Below are 16459 nucleotides of genomic sequence, written 5' to 3'. Positions count from 1 at the left end.
ACACAGTACTCCCGCTGCACCCTGACCAGTGCCGTGTAGAGAGGGAGAATCACCTCCCTGGACCTGTTTGTGAAGCACCTACAGATGCACGACAAAGTGCGATTGGCTCTGCTGACTACTTCATCGCATTGGCAGCTCATGTTCATCCTGGAGTCAACGGTGACTCCAAGATCTCTTTCTGCCTTAATGGTGCTGCGAAGGTCGCCCCCCAGCCTTGAGTAGCCAAGGCTGGGGATTTTGATTAGGATGTGCCAGTGCTCCTGCCGGGACTAAAACCTGGAGGTTCCTGGTTAGAGGCTCAGAGTTAGATCGATCACCATATTCCTGGAAAACTTTGCTGTACATTCATCCCCCTTCTCCCCTCCACCCAACCTGTCTCTCACCCACTGACTCTTCAATTTACATCTTCACTGACTGCCTGTCTTGCATGCATACAAACCTCTGGCTTCTTTACTATTCATTCCATCCAAGAAGAGCACACACCAACTGCAGAGGCTTCCTCAGCCTGACGAAAGGTATTTAAACCCAAAAGCTTGCTAAAAAATTTTTTTTTTCCAACTATTTAAGTTGGTCTAATAAAAGATATCAGATTCACCCAAAAAACCTGGAGTCAGGGAGGAATTTAACCCCCTGGTCAGACTGGTAAGGACTGTGGAAGTTTTGTCTTCCTTTGTAGCATGGGTCATGGACCTCTTGCTTGGATCTCTCAAGTATATTTTAACAACCCTTGCAGCGGCAGGACATTGGCCATCATTGGGCACATCTACACTTCACACTGCATCACTGTAGCTATGTGCTACCTCACCATAGCACCACACTATGGTGACACAGCAATCACATGCATCTACATGTCACCATAAACTACTTCACCACAGCAGTGCGCTCCCCATTTTAGCACGCTGCTACAGTGAAGTAGCGCCTAAAAATAACCATGCACAGTGCATGCAGTGCAGTACAGTACAGGCAGTTCCTGCACCATGCCTTAGTACTTCCAGTACTTCCTTTTGGAAGTACTGAGGCACGATACAGTAACAATGTCACCGCAGGGTGACGTGTAGACGTGCCCACTGTCCCTCTGCTTTGCCTGTGGCAGGTTAGGGTGCTATGCCGTGTGTCAGGGTGGACCATGTTTTACTAGTAGGTTAGGCAAGGGTTTATATAAAATGATTTGGATGGTGATGATCCGGCCACTGGCAGGGGTTTGCATTAAGTGACTTTCAGAGGTCCCTCCCAAGCCTACGTTTGTATGATTTTATAAGCCGATGTGCACCACTGCTTTCAGAAAGCTGTTTGGTGATGGCATTGTAAAATGAATGGCAGTCTGCACAATGACACCAGCTGCATCCCCTGCCAGCACATTGGAATGAAAGCCCTTCTTTCCAAACATCTGCTTGACTGTGATCATGCTTGCCTTTGCACTAGCATCAGCCAGCTCCATCTGTAGTGACAACAATGGGAACACCTGTATAGGCAAAACACTGTGTTTTCAGTCACATGCCCTAGAGCCCTGCTCATAGCAGGACTGGATCACCTAGTAGCTAGGGTTAACATCAAATCACAGTGGCACATCCACCTTGGGGGAGCACAGGTGTAGTGAAGGTGTCTGTTAATCAGAGAAGATGCAATGAAATTCAAATGGCTAGCTTCCAACTGGGTCCCTGGTGCTGAGCCTGGGCAGGCTCCTCCAGCTGGCTCCCCCACCTGCTTCACTGTGGTCACCCAAGGTCCCGGCCACAGCCTCCGGGGCCTCCTACTGCTGTGGCTGGCCTACAGCTGAGGCTGGGTGGCTCAGTCTCTGGGACATGGGCACAACTGACTTATATGCCCATTGCAAGGCAGTCCAGCTGGCCCTGTGTGCCTGTCTGGGCCCAGGACAGGCCCTGGGTACCAGGCAGGGTCCAGAGCAGGCTGCCGCAAGCGCTGCTCTGCTCTGCTCTTATTTGCTCAGCACATCATGCTGGAGCAACAGGTGGATGCAGTAGCCACAGAGACACTCTGGCTGACAGCCAGAGCATGTCCCTGGGGGACTCAGCTTCCAGTTGCTCAGCACATGCTCCTGGAACATGCGTTGTGTTGGGTTGGTTTTTTTGCTGCAGCATTTTTTGATACCAGGGGCTCTCAGTATCCAATTTTGGCACCGTGCTGCAAATTTGCAGTGCAGTGAATCGTTGCATATGTGCCGCGTGTGGTTTGTGGTGCCTTAGACAGCTTTGAGGTACTGCAAACCAACCGCACATGCACGCTCATCTGGGCATGCCCTAAATCTATTTCTTAAATCTTTTAAGGAGGCTTCAGATGATGCAAATCCCCCCTCCTGTGGGTGAACGTGGTATTGCAAACATCCACGGACAGTTGGAACCAGCCAGGATTTTTAATTCAGCAGACTGCTGCCACCCCAGCAACATTGAGCAGGGGGTCTGAAGAGCTGTGATGCCTGATTGACATAGCTGTGCCAGCACCAGCCCCTAATCCAGATGCCTTTTTAAAAGGATAGCTTGCTTTGCTTGTGCAGGATAGTTTCCCGTACCAGGATAGGGGCACTCACAGTAGGAGTGCTTTGCTGGTGTGTCAGCCCAGTGGTTTTTGTCACGGCAAAGTGCTACTCCTGTAACATGATTAGAGAATGACAAAGCGACTGTGTCTGTGTTACTGATGCAAAAATCTAGAACTCCTGGTTCCGAAGTGATGCTTTTTATTAGACCAATTAGGAAATCACAAAAAAATTATCTTTTTCTGCAAGCTTTCAGGCTCAAAGGCCCTTCTTCAGGCTCAGGGAAAATTACAGATGGTAAAAAGTCCCCATATGTAGGAAGTAAACTTAGGTTTGGTACAGAGGAAGCTGGAGATGGAAATCTGTCCCTCTGGGTCCATAAGAGTGTCTTTGTGAGTTGTTCTGAGTTGCTCTTTGTTGTGCAGATCAGGCAGGATTCCTTCCCTGGAGGTGTCAGATAACAAGCAGGGAAGTGAAGAAATCTTTCTTGTTCTTTCAGCAATGAAGTTTCAAAACCAAAAATTGGCTAAAATTTGTAACCTTCCATGTTTCAGGGATGCATCTAGTATCCGTGTTGGTCCGAGATAAAAAGAAATGCAAAAATCTAGAACTCTCGGTTCAGAAATGATACCTTTTATTAGGCCACCTAGGAAATCGCAAAAAACAAATCTTTTTCTGCAAGCTTTTTTATTTATTTATTGAGTTGCAATTTCCTAGTCATCTAGTCCATTCCCCTCCTCAAGGCAGGATATATACATGCAAACAACAGGGTATGAGGAAGATGAGCAGAAAACAGCCTGAATTCCTCAATATAACCAGACCTGAGGTTGTTGACAGCTTTAATAGCATGCAGCTAAACTAGGATGAGAGGAAAATCTATGTGATTGTCTTGCAGAAGTTTGCAGAATACTGCATACCAAAAACAAGTGAAACATTTGAGAGATACAGGTTTCACAAAAGAGTGCAAAAAAGAGGGTGAATCTTTTGAGGAATTCCTAACAGACCTGAAGTTGATGAGCCAGGACTGCAGTTTTGGGCAGCTAACTGAGTCTATCGTATAGGATCAGACAGTAATAGGCATTGGAGATTTGAAACTACAGAAAAAGCTCTTGGAGGATGCGAGTTTGACTTTAGACAAAGCAGTGAGAGTGTGCCAGGCAGCAGTAGTTACTCTCCATAGTCTACAAATAATGCAGGGAAAAATCAGAAACAGCTACAATAGACCGAGTCAACAGCAAGCAAAGGGACAATCGAAGACCAGTTACAACATGCAAACTAATGCAGTATATCAAGACAACACTGATGAAAGCACAGAAGAGAAATTCTATGTGAGGACTGACTGCAGAGACAGGAGATGACTGGATTGTTGCACTAGAAACTAACTGAAGGGTCATTAATTGCAAAATGGACACAGGTGCATAGGTAAATATGTTTCCAGAACTAATTGTTAATAAATTAAAACAAAAACCAAACTGGATCAAGGGTGAAAATGTAAAACTAAGAGCTTACAATGGGGAGATGATTCCCACCAAAGGAACATGTGAGCTAGAGGTAAAAGTTAAGGATCAAGTTGGACTAATAACTTTTGTAACAGCCACAGGAAATACTATGCAAATACTGGGGCTAAAAACTAGGGTCTTGCGAAGCTTCGGTTGGCAGAGATTCGGCCCGATTTGGTGGCCAAATCTCCAAATCAAAATCAGAGGACCTTATAATCTCTCCAAATAGTATTGGAACCCTTCCGGGTCTGCTGGGGAGCAGCGGGGCCCCAGAAGTGCTTCTGGTCCACTTCTGGGTCTGCTGCCAAGCACGCTGGGGAGCCCCCCGCGCTCCTGTGGGACACTCCATCAGCCCCAGCATTGCAGTGTTCACAAGTTGCCTGCTACCTCGAGGTATGTAGAAAAAAACATTTAAAGCTGTGTCTACGTCCAAGTCTCCAAATCCTTCCGAATCGACTCAGAGGGTTCCAATTCGATTCAGAGAAATTAAAGGGTCCTCCGATTTGATTTGGAGTCAGAGATTCAGCCACCGAATCAGGCCAAATCTCCTCCAAATCGAATCGGGGACCGATGCTTCACACAGCCCTACTAGCTAATATACCTCCCAGACTACAGAGACTTTTTTTCAGTTACAATTATATGATTTGAGATTAGACTATAAGCCAGGCAAAGAACTAGTGATTGCAGACACTTGGTGTAGGGCGGTTGACAACACTGTTGACGATGCTGAAATAGAATCTGACACTGTGCATGTCAATGGGATAAGAAGATATTACCCAGTATCAGAAGAGACGTGGCAAAACTTCATAGAGGCTACAGCACAGGATGGCACACTGTGTTGGCTACAAAGGACCAACTCACAGGATCATAATAAATTCTATTCATTGTACGGGATGTGAAGTTACCAATAAAATGATAAATGTAAACTTCGAGTTATGCGGGGTACTGGCCACCTTAACACACACGACTGCTGCAATAGTAGTGTATCACCGATGTTGGCTTATACCTATCTGAGGCACTGGAGTCTGTTGTCAGTGGTCAGCTTCCTCCAGGGTGATGTCTTCTCCAGAAGGGGGTCACCTGCTTGTCCTTCTGTCTCAGTAGGTCAGGTGTGGATGAGAGGGCACCACTGAGGGTCAAGCTTCATTGCCTTTTATCCCTTTCTGGCAGACTTGCATGATCCCCCAGCATCATCTTGGCTGCCCAATCCCTGGAGGGTCTTGAGTAGTGCATGACAGCTGTTAGTCACAGTCACTGGGGGTTTTGCCTGATGGTGCAGTTTTGGGAATCCACCCTTGACTTGATTGATTCAATGGCTGCAGGTTCCAGGTGGCTTGATTAGCTTAAAATAGCTTGTAGAATAGAGTTTTGTGATGGTAAAAGTTCCTCTGGCTAGGCTATTGTCAATTAACAGCCAGAGGCTCTTGCTTTGTCATTCAATTATCTACTGATTCATGCATACTTGCATTCAATCAGGGGGACCAGCCCAGTACAGCAATACAATTCCAGTGCTCACAAGTGCAATGCAGTCTTATAATAATATAGTTCTAGTAATACAAGGTCTGACTTTACTTTAAAGAAAAATACAATTGTTAAAAGTTAAAAGGTATCAAATATAAAATACAGACTGCCAGGGTAAAGACAAGACAGATGAAATATAAAAAGAAAATATACCTCAGTCAATAAATGCAAATGTAAAGTAGTGAGGATCAAACTCTGGGGACAGTAAGCGAGTTAGGTTAGATGCAGTAGACTGATTTAGCATAAACTTTAGACAGATATGGGAAGTTTTCTTTGAGAAATAGGTTTTAATAAAAGGGGGAATGTATTCACCAGGATATATTTACAGTCATGTTTTCAATGCAACTTGGCATGTGTTGTCTGTTAAAGGCTTTGCTTTAAAGTGGATATTTTAGTTCTTTTATTTAGTGACACTTAGCTCAATTGATATGTAGATGTAGTTTGTAGGGTTCTCCTACAGAAAGCCACTTGAGCTTTCTGGCTTGCTCAGAGCCTTGCCACACCCATGCCATGAGTGTGCTAGATCTCTGCCAATACTCAAAAGGAAAAAAAAAAATGTGTAAAATGGGGGGTGCAGGCAAGAGGGGGCTTTTTGTTACAACTGCAGAAGGTTATTAAAGCCATCACCACTGGATGGCCTGGTCATTGTATACCATGTCCATATTTTCAGTTTAAAGAAGAGCTCTCAGTGATTGATGGTGTTTTGTTCAAGGGTCACAGGATGGTAGTACGTAAAGCACTACAAGCAGATATGATTAAAAGAAAACATGAGGGTCATCTGGGCATTGAAAAATGCAAAAGGAGAGCCAGGGAGGCATTATATTGGCCACTCATGAATAGGCAGATAGAAAATGCTGTACATAAGTGTGACGTATGCCCAAAATACTAGCCTAAGAATAAGAAGGAACCAACATGGATAGACGATGATATTCAAGAGTCATGGTACGAAGTAGGCATTGACTTGTTTCCACTAGCTGGCAACAATTGTCTGTTGGTTTTAGATGATTTTTTCTCACTATCCTGAAGTCGCTTTACTGGCCGGTATGACTGCACAGCTGATTATTCTGCGCCTTAAATCAGTTTTTTCCAGACATGGAATTCCGCATAGGGTTATGTCTGGAAATGGTGCCCAATTTTCAGGGCACAAATTTTAAAAAATTGCATGGGACTATGGTTTTCAGCATGTTACATCAAGCCTGAGATACCCACAGTCTAATGAGCTTGTGGAAAATGGTGTTAAGATAATAAAGTGAGTATTAAAGAAAGCCAGTGATTCAGGTGGTGATCCATATCTATCGATTTTCAATTACAGATCAGCTCCTCTAGCACATGGCCTGTCACCTGCTGAGATTTTATTTAACAGAAAGAGAACTAGGTTACCCAGATTGGCAGTAACAAATCACAGGACTGACGCTGACTTGCACAGGTATAAGCAAAAGGCTAAAGCTAAACACAAATTGCACTATGACCGAGGGTCACGGGCATTGCAGGCACTATAGCCCCATGATGCAGTTTGTCTTTATAATGGTGAAAGCTGGGAACAGAAAGCGCAGGTTGTTCAGCTGGCTGCTCCCCAATTTTATGACATATTGACTCAGGATGGACAGTCTTTTCGACATAATGGGAGACACTTGCAACACATTCCTGAACAAGGGGAGGAGGATAGGAGGAGTGAACAGCTGGAGACTACTACACACAGGCAGACCTAGGAAAGGTGCTCAGAGATGACAGCGGCACAAGAACAGACACACTTCACTTACTGAGGAAGCCGAAGCAGCACCACGCAGATCAAACAGACTACATGCTGAGCACCACAAAGACCTATTGAACAATGTTAATGTTATAATGTAGTTTCTTTAACAAAGAGGAAAAAAAAGGGTTATTAAAGGTGTGTTTTAGTTAGAAAGCTAGATGTTTAAAAAGGGGAGACATGGGAATAGTACAGGGTCTCTTTACGAGAAGCTGCTGGAAATGGAAACAGAGAGCACGTTTGGTGATCCAGTAAAGATCAGAGAGTGCTACTGGTTGTTGTACAGAGTTGTCTGCAAAACACTGATAGATTTTTTTCATGAAGATAATAAACAAGATTTGCATTTATCACAAAGGTATACTTCTTTAACAGCACTCATTATTACAATATATCAGTTGAACACAATGTTTTATTGATATACTTGCAATTTTCAAGCAATTTGGAAGCCTACCAGTGCCACAATCAGTATAATAAAATTAATTCCTATATATTTTGGCAGTTGATTTTGGTTTTTTAATCATGGAAAAATCAGAGCTCCCCCTGCCCTCTCTGCTCACTAAGGCACTGGTCCATCTGCAGGTGTCCCCACATTGCTTTGTGGCTCTGAGCAGCCCTGTTATGCTGGTGCCCTGCCCCTGCCCCTGCCCCTCACTCCTGACCCACAGCTCCCTGGCCCTGTCAGTGCCCCTCACTCCCAACCCACAGCCCCTGGCCCCAGCCCCCCAGTGTGTGTGGAAGGGGGTGGGTGTGCGGGGAAGAGGAGTGTGGGCACAGGTAACGTGGTGGAGGGGTGGGGTGGGCACATGTCCCCTGAGATTTCTGCGCCCACAGCGGGGTGCAGGGCTGCAGCGTGGCTGGACCAGCTCTGGACACAAGCCACCTCTGCAGCCCAGCAGGTGGGAGCCAGTGCAGAAGGGAGTGCTGTGATACCATGACCGCCAAAGTGAGGTGTGGCAGCAGCGGCACAAAGTTGTGCCCCCCACTGCTGCCAGGCAGGCAGGGGGCATCTGACCTTGGCAGCGCAGTTCTCCCTCCCACACTGGGTCCCTCCCCTTGGGCTGCAGAGGTGGCTCCTACTTGAAGCTACCCAGCCCGCTGTAGCCCTGCATCCCGCTGTGGGCACTGAAGTCCTGCGGGGCATGTGCTCCCTGCTGCTCCCCCCTCCACATTGCCTTTAAAGGAGAAAATCTGTATTTTTCTCCATTTAAAAAAGGGAAGATCTATGTTTTTCCACAAATGGAAAACCCAGATCCCTGCTTGTAAGCATAGGTGATGCATAGGGGGGATACGGGTGGCACGTGCCCCCCCTGAGACTGACTGTTGCCAAAGCTGCTGCTGGTTTCTGCGGGTGGGTGCAGCTCGCCACCTACCCCCAACTCCCCGCCCCCCTTTGCTGCCAACACCAGCACCTGCGGGTGATCACCGCTCTCCGCCAATGCCATTGCCAGCGTCTGCAGGCGGTCCCCGCTCACCCCTTGCCACCCTCCCCAACCACCAACACTGCTGCTGGCATCCACAAGCAGTCCCCACTCACCGTCACTGACACCACCTACTAATGGTGCTCCCCCAGTTTCAGGAGGCACCAGTCATTCACACTTGTAAGTTTTGTCTTGTGAACATTTTTGTTGTTGTGTTGAACCCTTTCCAAGTTGTCCATATCCTTCTTGAGGTGTGGGGCCCAAAACTAGACATGGTGCTCCAGGTGACGCATCACCAGTGCTAAATACAGCCGAAGAATCACTTCCCTTGGTTTGCAAAAGACACTGCTGTTAATATAACCCAGTCTGCTGTTGTAACAAGAGCACACTGCTGGCTCAGATTCAGCTTATGGTCTACTGTAACCCCTAGGTCAGGGGCAGGCAGTTATTTCGGGTGGAGGGCCACACACACTGAGTTTTGGCAAGCCATCAAGGGTTGCATGACAGGCAGCCAGGGGCAGATAAATATTAATTTTCTAAATTTTGTAGGGGTCCCGTGGGCTGGATAGAATGGGCTGGTGGGCCACATCTGGACTGCAGGCCGCATTTTGCCCACCCCTGCCCTAGGTCCTTCTCTGCAGTACTATAACACAGCCAGTCATTCCCCACTCTACTTGAAATACGGATCTCAACCAGCAGAGCTAGTAGCCAGTTGCTGTTTGCAGGAGATGGACAGGTATACAAAAATGAAACTGTGCCCTCCTGCTTCCGGACAAGAGAGGGCAGTAATGCAACCCACATCATTCTACTACTGGCACCACCTGATGGAAGAGGTAGAGGCCTGTTTCTTCTTCAGTGGAAATACCCATGATTAGGGAAAAAAAACAAAGAGGTGAGTTTGCTTAGGAGAGTCAGCTACAAAGAGGCAGTGGTTATGAAAGCTGGTTAGATAGGATTTTCTCAAGGCTGCAGTGTCTGGGGATGGAGAATCCTGCCTGGGTGACAAGGGCTGTCACAGTCAGGTGGGAAGCCAGGAGGCAGAGCAGGTGGAAAATGCTTGGGAGGTGCAGCCTGCATGCCCCTTGCAGTCTGGAGAAAGGGCATGCGCCCATGCCAGACAAGATCCCTCTCCTGTGGCAGCAGCAATCATTCCTTACTGGGAGCTACATCTCAAGACAGTTTCTTGACAGTGTCTAGGGAATTTTGCCTAAGAACAAAGCAAGAGTCTTGATGCAAAAACTAATGTGTCTTGATGCAAAGAGGGCCCAGCAGCATCAGTGGCAGCAGCAGCTTTCATAGTAAAGCCAGCAGGGCAAACACACTGCTGGTAGCTACTATACAGTGTGACGTGTGATGAGCTGACCCACCAACATGGAGGCATGTGCTATGTTTTTTACTTCTTCATGACACCAAGGGCTAGCTGGGTTTACATCAAAAACAACTTGTTCTACCCAGTTTTCTTTTAAAAACTCTCTGGGCAAATATAGAACTAATAGGATTATGGCATTAAAAGACATCATGAATGAAATCCTGGGTCCAGAGAAGATGGAGTTTTGCCACAGATTTAAATAAAGCAAAAATATCACCTTCTGCATTTAAATCCAAATTAAGTGGGGCTTATGCATTCTGACATTTATTAAACAGTTTTCTTTAACTCAAACATCTGAAGAACACTTAAGATGAAAGATAGCTCTACTACAGTCACACTCCCATCTTTCAGTTTAGGGAATAGACACTAGCAAATCCTCTTGAGTCAGTGAGGGGAAACCAGAGTTAATGTTCTTGATATTTTGAAGATTTACGAGGGGAGGAAAATTGCAGGTTTTCTACTCAGATCAGTAGACGGCAGGCTGATTTTTATTCTTTTTAAAGGTACCTTAATGAGACAGAGCATGCTGGAGTGCAGAGAACAAGCCAGTGACATTTGTACCCGTCAGAGAGCCAGGCTAATTGTGATGCATAAGGGTGAAGGAGCATGACATGCATAGTGTCATGTGAACAATGGAATAGCTTCATCAGAAAGGGAAAGGACAAAAGGACATGACAGTCTGAAACTCAAAGTGACTGAATGGGTGTACCAGGGTGTGGTATAGCCATAACCCTTACCCTGCTCCAGGGTGCCCTCCCCTTCTTACTCCCCCCTCCCACCCCGCCACCTTTGATGCGATTGTTTAATGGAAGGGAGGCTGCTTAAGGATCCTAGAATGAACCCGTCTACTAGCCACCAGCAGGTCCCTCCCAGACCCTACTCCCAACCTATTAGGACCTCCAAAACCACCCCTCTCAGCCCCATCCAAACCACCAGTGAAAACAATAAGTTATATCCCACTGCTTTGCAGCAAGGCTTCCTTTTACCTGAGGTTGTGTTCTTTCACAAGGCACTTGTATTGTACTGGCAATCCTTAAAGCGGCTTTGGGGTCAACCCGGCATCCCCCTGCAGTCTTCCTGGCTAGGAGCTCTTCATCCTATGGCTTGCAGGGCTAGACTGCCTAGCTTGACTCAGCCCCAGGCTTATATGCCATCTCCCATAAGCCCTTTAAATTGGAGAAGTGCTTATTGCTAGTGTTTATTCCCTAAACTGAAAGATGGGAGTGAGACTCTAACAGAGAAATCTTTGATCCCATAACACACTCACAGCCCATCTTCAGCAGGCAGGCCCCCTGCTCGGCTCTTTTCCCATCAGCTTTCAGAGCCAAACTATTTGCTCTGGTTCTGGCCAGGGTTTATATGCCCAGAGCCCTGCCCCCTTCCGGTCATCCTGGGCAGCCTGCAGGGTGGCCTATAGCAGCAGAGCTAGCACTGCAGTTATTCACTTGCTACTTCCCCAGTAGCACAGCAATCAGCATTTCTCCAATTTAAAGGGGTCAGGCTGCCTATCATGCTATGGCTGGCCCCTTCTTGATTGCCTGAGTGCAGTTTGCCTCCCTTTCCCCATCTCTTAGTAACAGGAACCATGGGTTGTGAAACTTGTGTCATGGGTGCTTGTGCAACCGACTGTGTTGGTCGGGGGGGGGGGGGGGGGGTGGCACGTGGAGGGGAGACACTACTGCAGGTCTGGCTGCTACCGTACTGTGTTACCAGTTAGCAATCAATCATGATTCAATCAGGGACCAGCTGAATACACAGTAGCTAGCTAATGTAGCCAGTTAATTGGCAACAATTAACACCTACAAAACCACAGACTGAGGAGATGAAATAATCAAGGCAGATAATCAACTGCCCCAAGAAAGAGACAGTCAGCTGCACAAGTACCCATGGCATGGGTTTTGTCTGTCGACAGCTAGAGGTCAGTTCCCCCCCAAACCCCTGCACCTATCTTTTTGAAACCTGGCAGGCTTTGTGGCCCCACCAGGGGCCACTACCCCTGCAAGTATCATCCAAATCAGACAAAAAACAACAAAGTTATAGATATTTCATTGATTCCCCATTATACCCTATGGCCGGATCTCCGAAGCGGCTCCGAAGCTTTGGAGCTGCTTCGGCCGGATCAAAGCGGGAACCCGGTCCGGAGCTCCAGATCGGATCCCTGGCATCCGAAGCGGCCAGATCCAAAGCCAGATCGAATAGCTGCCTACTCGCGCAGGCCTACTAGACTCCAGCTCAGTGCATTAGTCATGCAAGATTAGCAGAAATAAAAAGCTGTCCAAAACTACAGAGGTGTGGTTATTTTTACAGGGGTAACTTTCAAAGGAAAATAATGAAACTTCAAAACAGCCATGGTTTGCTTCTCTCAAACTAAAATGAGGTTGATTTCAGTTAGTGGATCCTGCCTTGCCTTTGCCTGCCTTGTACTGCCAAGAGCCAGCAATGGTATTTGTCCGTTTTCATCCTCTTCTCCTTGCAGGTGTGGTGTACTTATGACTTTGCCAAGTGCATGTAATAAGGACAGGCCTTAGCGTGTAAAGCGTAGAACAATGCTATTATTAAGTCATGGTGTTATACTAATCGCTCATTAGCTTACTGTAACACAGTAAGCAAGTTAGCACAAGCAGAAATATGACTACACCTGCCCCTACAAATAAAACTGCGTGGCTGGCTTTTATAGAGAAGTGCTGGTAATGAAAATACACAAAGAGCACGTCTGGACATTCATGAATGTGCAATAGTTACTGGCAGGCCAGCTTCTTTGGTTAGGTGTGATATCTTTTATTAGACTAACTGAGTAGTTGAAAAAAAGGTCTTTGAAAGCTTTTGGGCACAAGCACCCTTCTTCAGGCATAGGGAGTCTCTGCTGTATTGAGATCTCCAAGGAATGAAAGAAGCTAAAAGTGTGACAAAAATGTCTGTGCATTTTAGTACTTGCTTAACAAAGTACTAACTAAATGCACAGTAACTAGAATTACTGCACAGTTGCTTAATACTGCGTGGTAGTGTATCGGCACTGTCTGTGCTGTGACATGCTACTGAGCATTAAACGTCTCGTGTAGACGTGCCCAGAGTGTCACAAACCTACCCCCAAAATAGGAACGATTCGGGGGTTCATAGTGCCTCATGCAGAGGTATTTGTTCCAACTTTGATTACCTTAACCTCAGGTCTGGTCTCTGTCAAAAGCTAATGATATATTCGTTTGTATCACTTCTATCCCCACATGGATTATGTGATGCTGTGTCTATGTGTTGTTCCAATTTTGTCATGGGTTAATCGAGCAGTTATAGCCAGGTCTCTAGTGAAGGGCTGTTGTTGGGATGGACACCCTGAATACTGGGGCATTGATCTGTCCATAAGGAGAATCATCAGCCCCTAAATAACAGGTATGGTCCATTAACTGGGGGACTTCCAGGTTCCCCAGGCAGGAGGGAAGTTTCTGGAGGACCCTCAGACTCTTCAGCAAATAGAACAATACTGATGGGGGAAGCAACAGCCTTGAAGGTACTTAGAAGTTGTCTGTTAAGTAATGGTGGTCTTTGGAGGGAGGGAATCCTGTTTCCCAGGAGAAAGAGCTGGCAAAGTGAGGAGGAAGGTTTGAAATCTCTGACAGGACTCTGATGGATTATGTGGTAATCAGGAAAGAAGGTAAGAAACTTTTTTTTGGTTTTTTTTCCACTGTCTCCAAACTATGGGGTCAGTTTTTTCTGTATAATTCTTTTCTTCTATGTAATCAGTCCTTTTTTGCTGCTTTGTTACCTTATTGATTGCCTGTGGCAAAATGTGATCTTGGAGCAACTGATAGTTCAGGGCTGCCTCTTCTACAGAGGATGAGAGCCTATAAAATTTGCACAACCCAAGGGGAAACCACCAGATGCTGGCAAAATGACCAAAGAAATGTCATGCTCCATATGTTTTTGGTGATGTTTTATAGCTGTTCTCCATGTCGTAGCCATGAACTTCAGCCTCGTTCATTTGCACCTAGTGGAGCCATATGGAAGCAGGACAGGAGACAGGTTTATATCCATGAACTACCTATAATATGTACAGAGTATTTAAATTTCATAACACGAAGTTTACTTGTGATGAGATGTGAATACAACACTACATATTTCTATCTAGTAAATTGAGACATGCTGGTCTCTAGTATCTGACAAGGCGTTACTCGCTGCTAATGTGTTTGTTCTAGAAGACAGCTCAGTTAGGACATTGCTCTCTTACCCTCTGAACAAACCAGTTTTGATCGTGCAGGTGAAGGGCCCCAATTTGGCTTATAAGTGCAAATGCATTTGTTCCACTTAACATGCAAACATGGGTGTTTATTCACATGCTCCAGAAGGTGGGGGAGAGGAGTGCTTTAGAGCAGCGTCTCCATGCTGAAAAATGCCGGTGGGGGTGCTTTAACTAAAGCTTGTTGAGCCAACTTTAGTTAAAGTGCCCCCGTTGCTATTTTTCAATGCGGGGATGCTGATACATGAGATGCTGGAGTCTGGAGTGTGGTAATTACTATGCTCCAACACACTGCAATTACAGCGCGTTGGACCAGTCTCAGTGTATGTGTATAGGTGCCCATGGTGGCTGGAAAAGCTACTTCACTGCATTGCAAGGGATATCTACCTTGTTGGTAACCTTGATGGCATGGTCCCCAGCAAGGATAGGCAGCAGATTTTGAACCTGAGACTTCGGGTTCCACAGCATGGACCTCCACCATTTGAGCTATAGAAGTAACTTTGTAAGCAGGTAGGAGAAGTATAGTTTTTTCCAATATTAAGCCAGCCACAAGAGGAGGAGACATGTCATATATATGGCTAACTAATGTGTCATAACAGTGCCCTGATTTTATTCATCCCTGAACTAGGTTACCATTTGCTTTTACCAATGCCTGCTAATGTTCATTACTGCAGCAAGAAGTGCAAGACGGACTTCAAAGACATGCCAGAGTTCATGCCATCACTTGCGTGCAGTGCCCTTCTGCTGTCAACATAGGTGACATGTGGGGGAGGCACGGGGAGCACATCCCCCCACCCTGGATTCTGCGCTGACAGTGGGGCATGGGGCACAGGGCTGCAGCCCACCCAGAGCCAGGGCCCAGCAGCAGCGGGGGTGGCAGCAGCATGATTCCTGTGCTGTGGGCAGGGTGTGAGGCATGGGGCTGCAACTTAGCAGGAGCTAGTGCCCAGCAGCAGTGGGGGCAGAGGCAGGAGCAGGGGTGGCAGCGGCGCAGAGTTGTGCCCCGCCACTGCCAACACGTAAGTGTCGTCTATGGCTGTCTGCACTGGACAGACATAGCAATCCATATGTGAAAGACTGAACGGACACCAATCCTGACATCAGGTCCAGAAAGACACACAAGCCTGTGGCAGAATACATTAACTCCCCTGGATATTCCCACTGACCTCAGAGTAGCTCTTATACAATAAAACTTTTTTAAAAAACAATGAATTTTGTTGTTCTTAAAGGCTGAATTGTGAAGTGTGATTGTAAGAGAGATTATGAACTCTTATCCCGTTATCTGGACTAGTTTTTATAACCTTATGTCTTATAACCCCTTCCTAACCCTTTCCCTATCCTTTGTATTTAAATCATCTTTTTCCTTTTTAATTATGTCCACTGCTCTCTGTAAGTCCTTTCATAGAATATGGTGAAGTAGGCTATAACCTATGTACGCTCTTGCTTCTCTTAACAAATTGGTCTTAAGGTGCCTCCCTACTTTGCCTTCTGCCAGAGTTCAGAGATCCAAGAACCAAAGATTATTGGAAACTGATGATGAAACATCATGATTAAAGAACTAATGATGAAAGCGGCCTCTATAAAACATTACTTAAATGGACAATTACAAACCTGTGGTTTTACAAATCACATTGCGCTAACAAAAATAAAACAAAATCTGCAAATTCCACCTCTCTACCTTCTCCCGATGTGATTTCCACAAAAAAGAAAGTACAAAACCTGAAAAGGCCTTTTTCCCCCAACACAAGCTTCATTTAGGCATCATTATAAAAAATAAATAGGACAGGAAATTCATTTAAAAAAAAAAAAAACCTCTCTGAGGGTGACTTTTAGGGAAATGAAGCCATGTGGGAAGGTGTCAGTAGTAGTGCAAAGACCATCCATCTGAAGGAACAGATCTTAGAAGACTTTGCAAAAAAACTGAGATAAAATGTTTTTAAAAGAAAGGAACACTTCAGGGCTGTGATGTGTCATGCATGGAGGCTTATGCCTGTGAGTTGCATCATGCTTTCCTCATGCCCCTACTTGAAGTGTAATCCAATCCTGAATCTGCCGCAGCTCATATAGCTTCACTGGTCAGAGGGAAAAGATAAATCTTACTTTATGCACCAGGTGAGACAGAAAGCGAGACGAGCAGTCCAAGAAACAGGTAAATCTCTTCTCTTCATCCTGCAAAAGCACGT

The 16459-nt window shown here is 46.0% G+C and overlaps 1 protein-coding gene across 2 annotated transcripts in view; it reads right to left on the bottom strand.

Moving 5' to 3' along the window:
- ST14 (ST14 transmembrane serine protease matriptase) overlaps positions 1 to 16459 on the bottom strand; it is a 58182-nt gene extending 41723 nt beyond the window's left edge. The window contains exon 1 of one of the 2 annotated variants that reach the window (XM_019490176.2): positions 16377 to 16459. The gene's annotated coding sequence lies outside the window, so the exon portion shown is untranslated. Of the gene's footprint in view, positions 1 to 11034; positions 11374 to 16376 lie in introns of those variants that run through there. The other variant, XM_059720057.1, reaches the window with a different exon arrangement.

This window comes from Alligator mississippiensis, chromosome 16, assembly GCF_030867095.1.
Source record: "Alligator mississippiensis isolate rAllMis1 chromosome 16, rAllMis1, whole genome shotgun sequence".
Classification (NCBI taxonomy): Eukaryota; Metazoa; Chordata; order Crocodylia; family Alligatoridae; genus Alligator; species Alligator mississippiensis.
The sequence above is the reverse complement of the archived record's forward strand: the minus strand, read 5'-3'. Positions and strand labels throughout refer to the sequence as shown.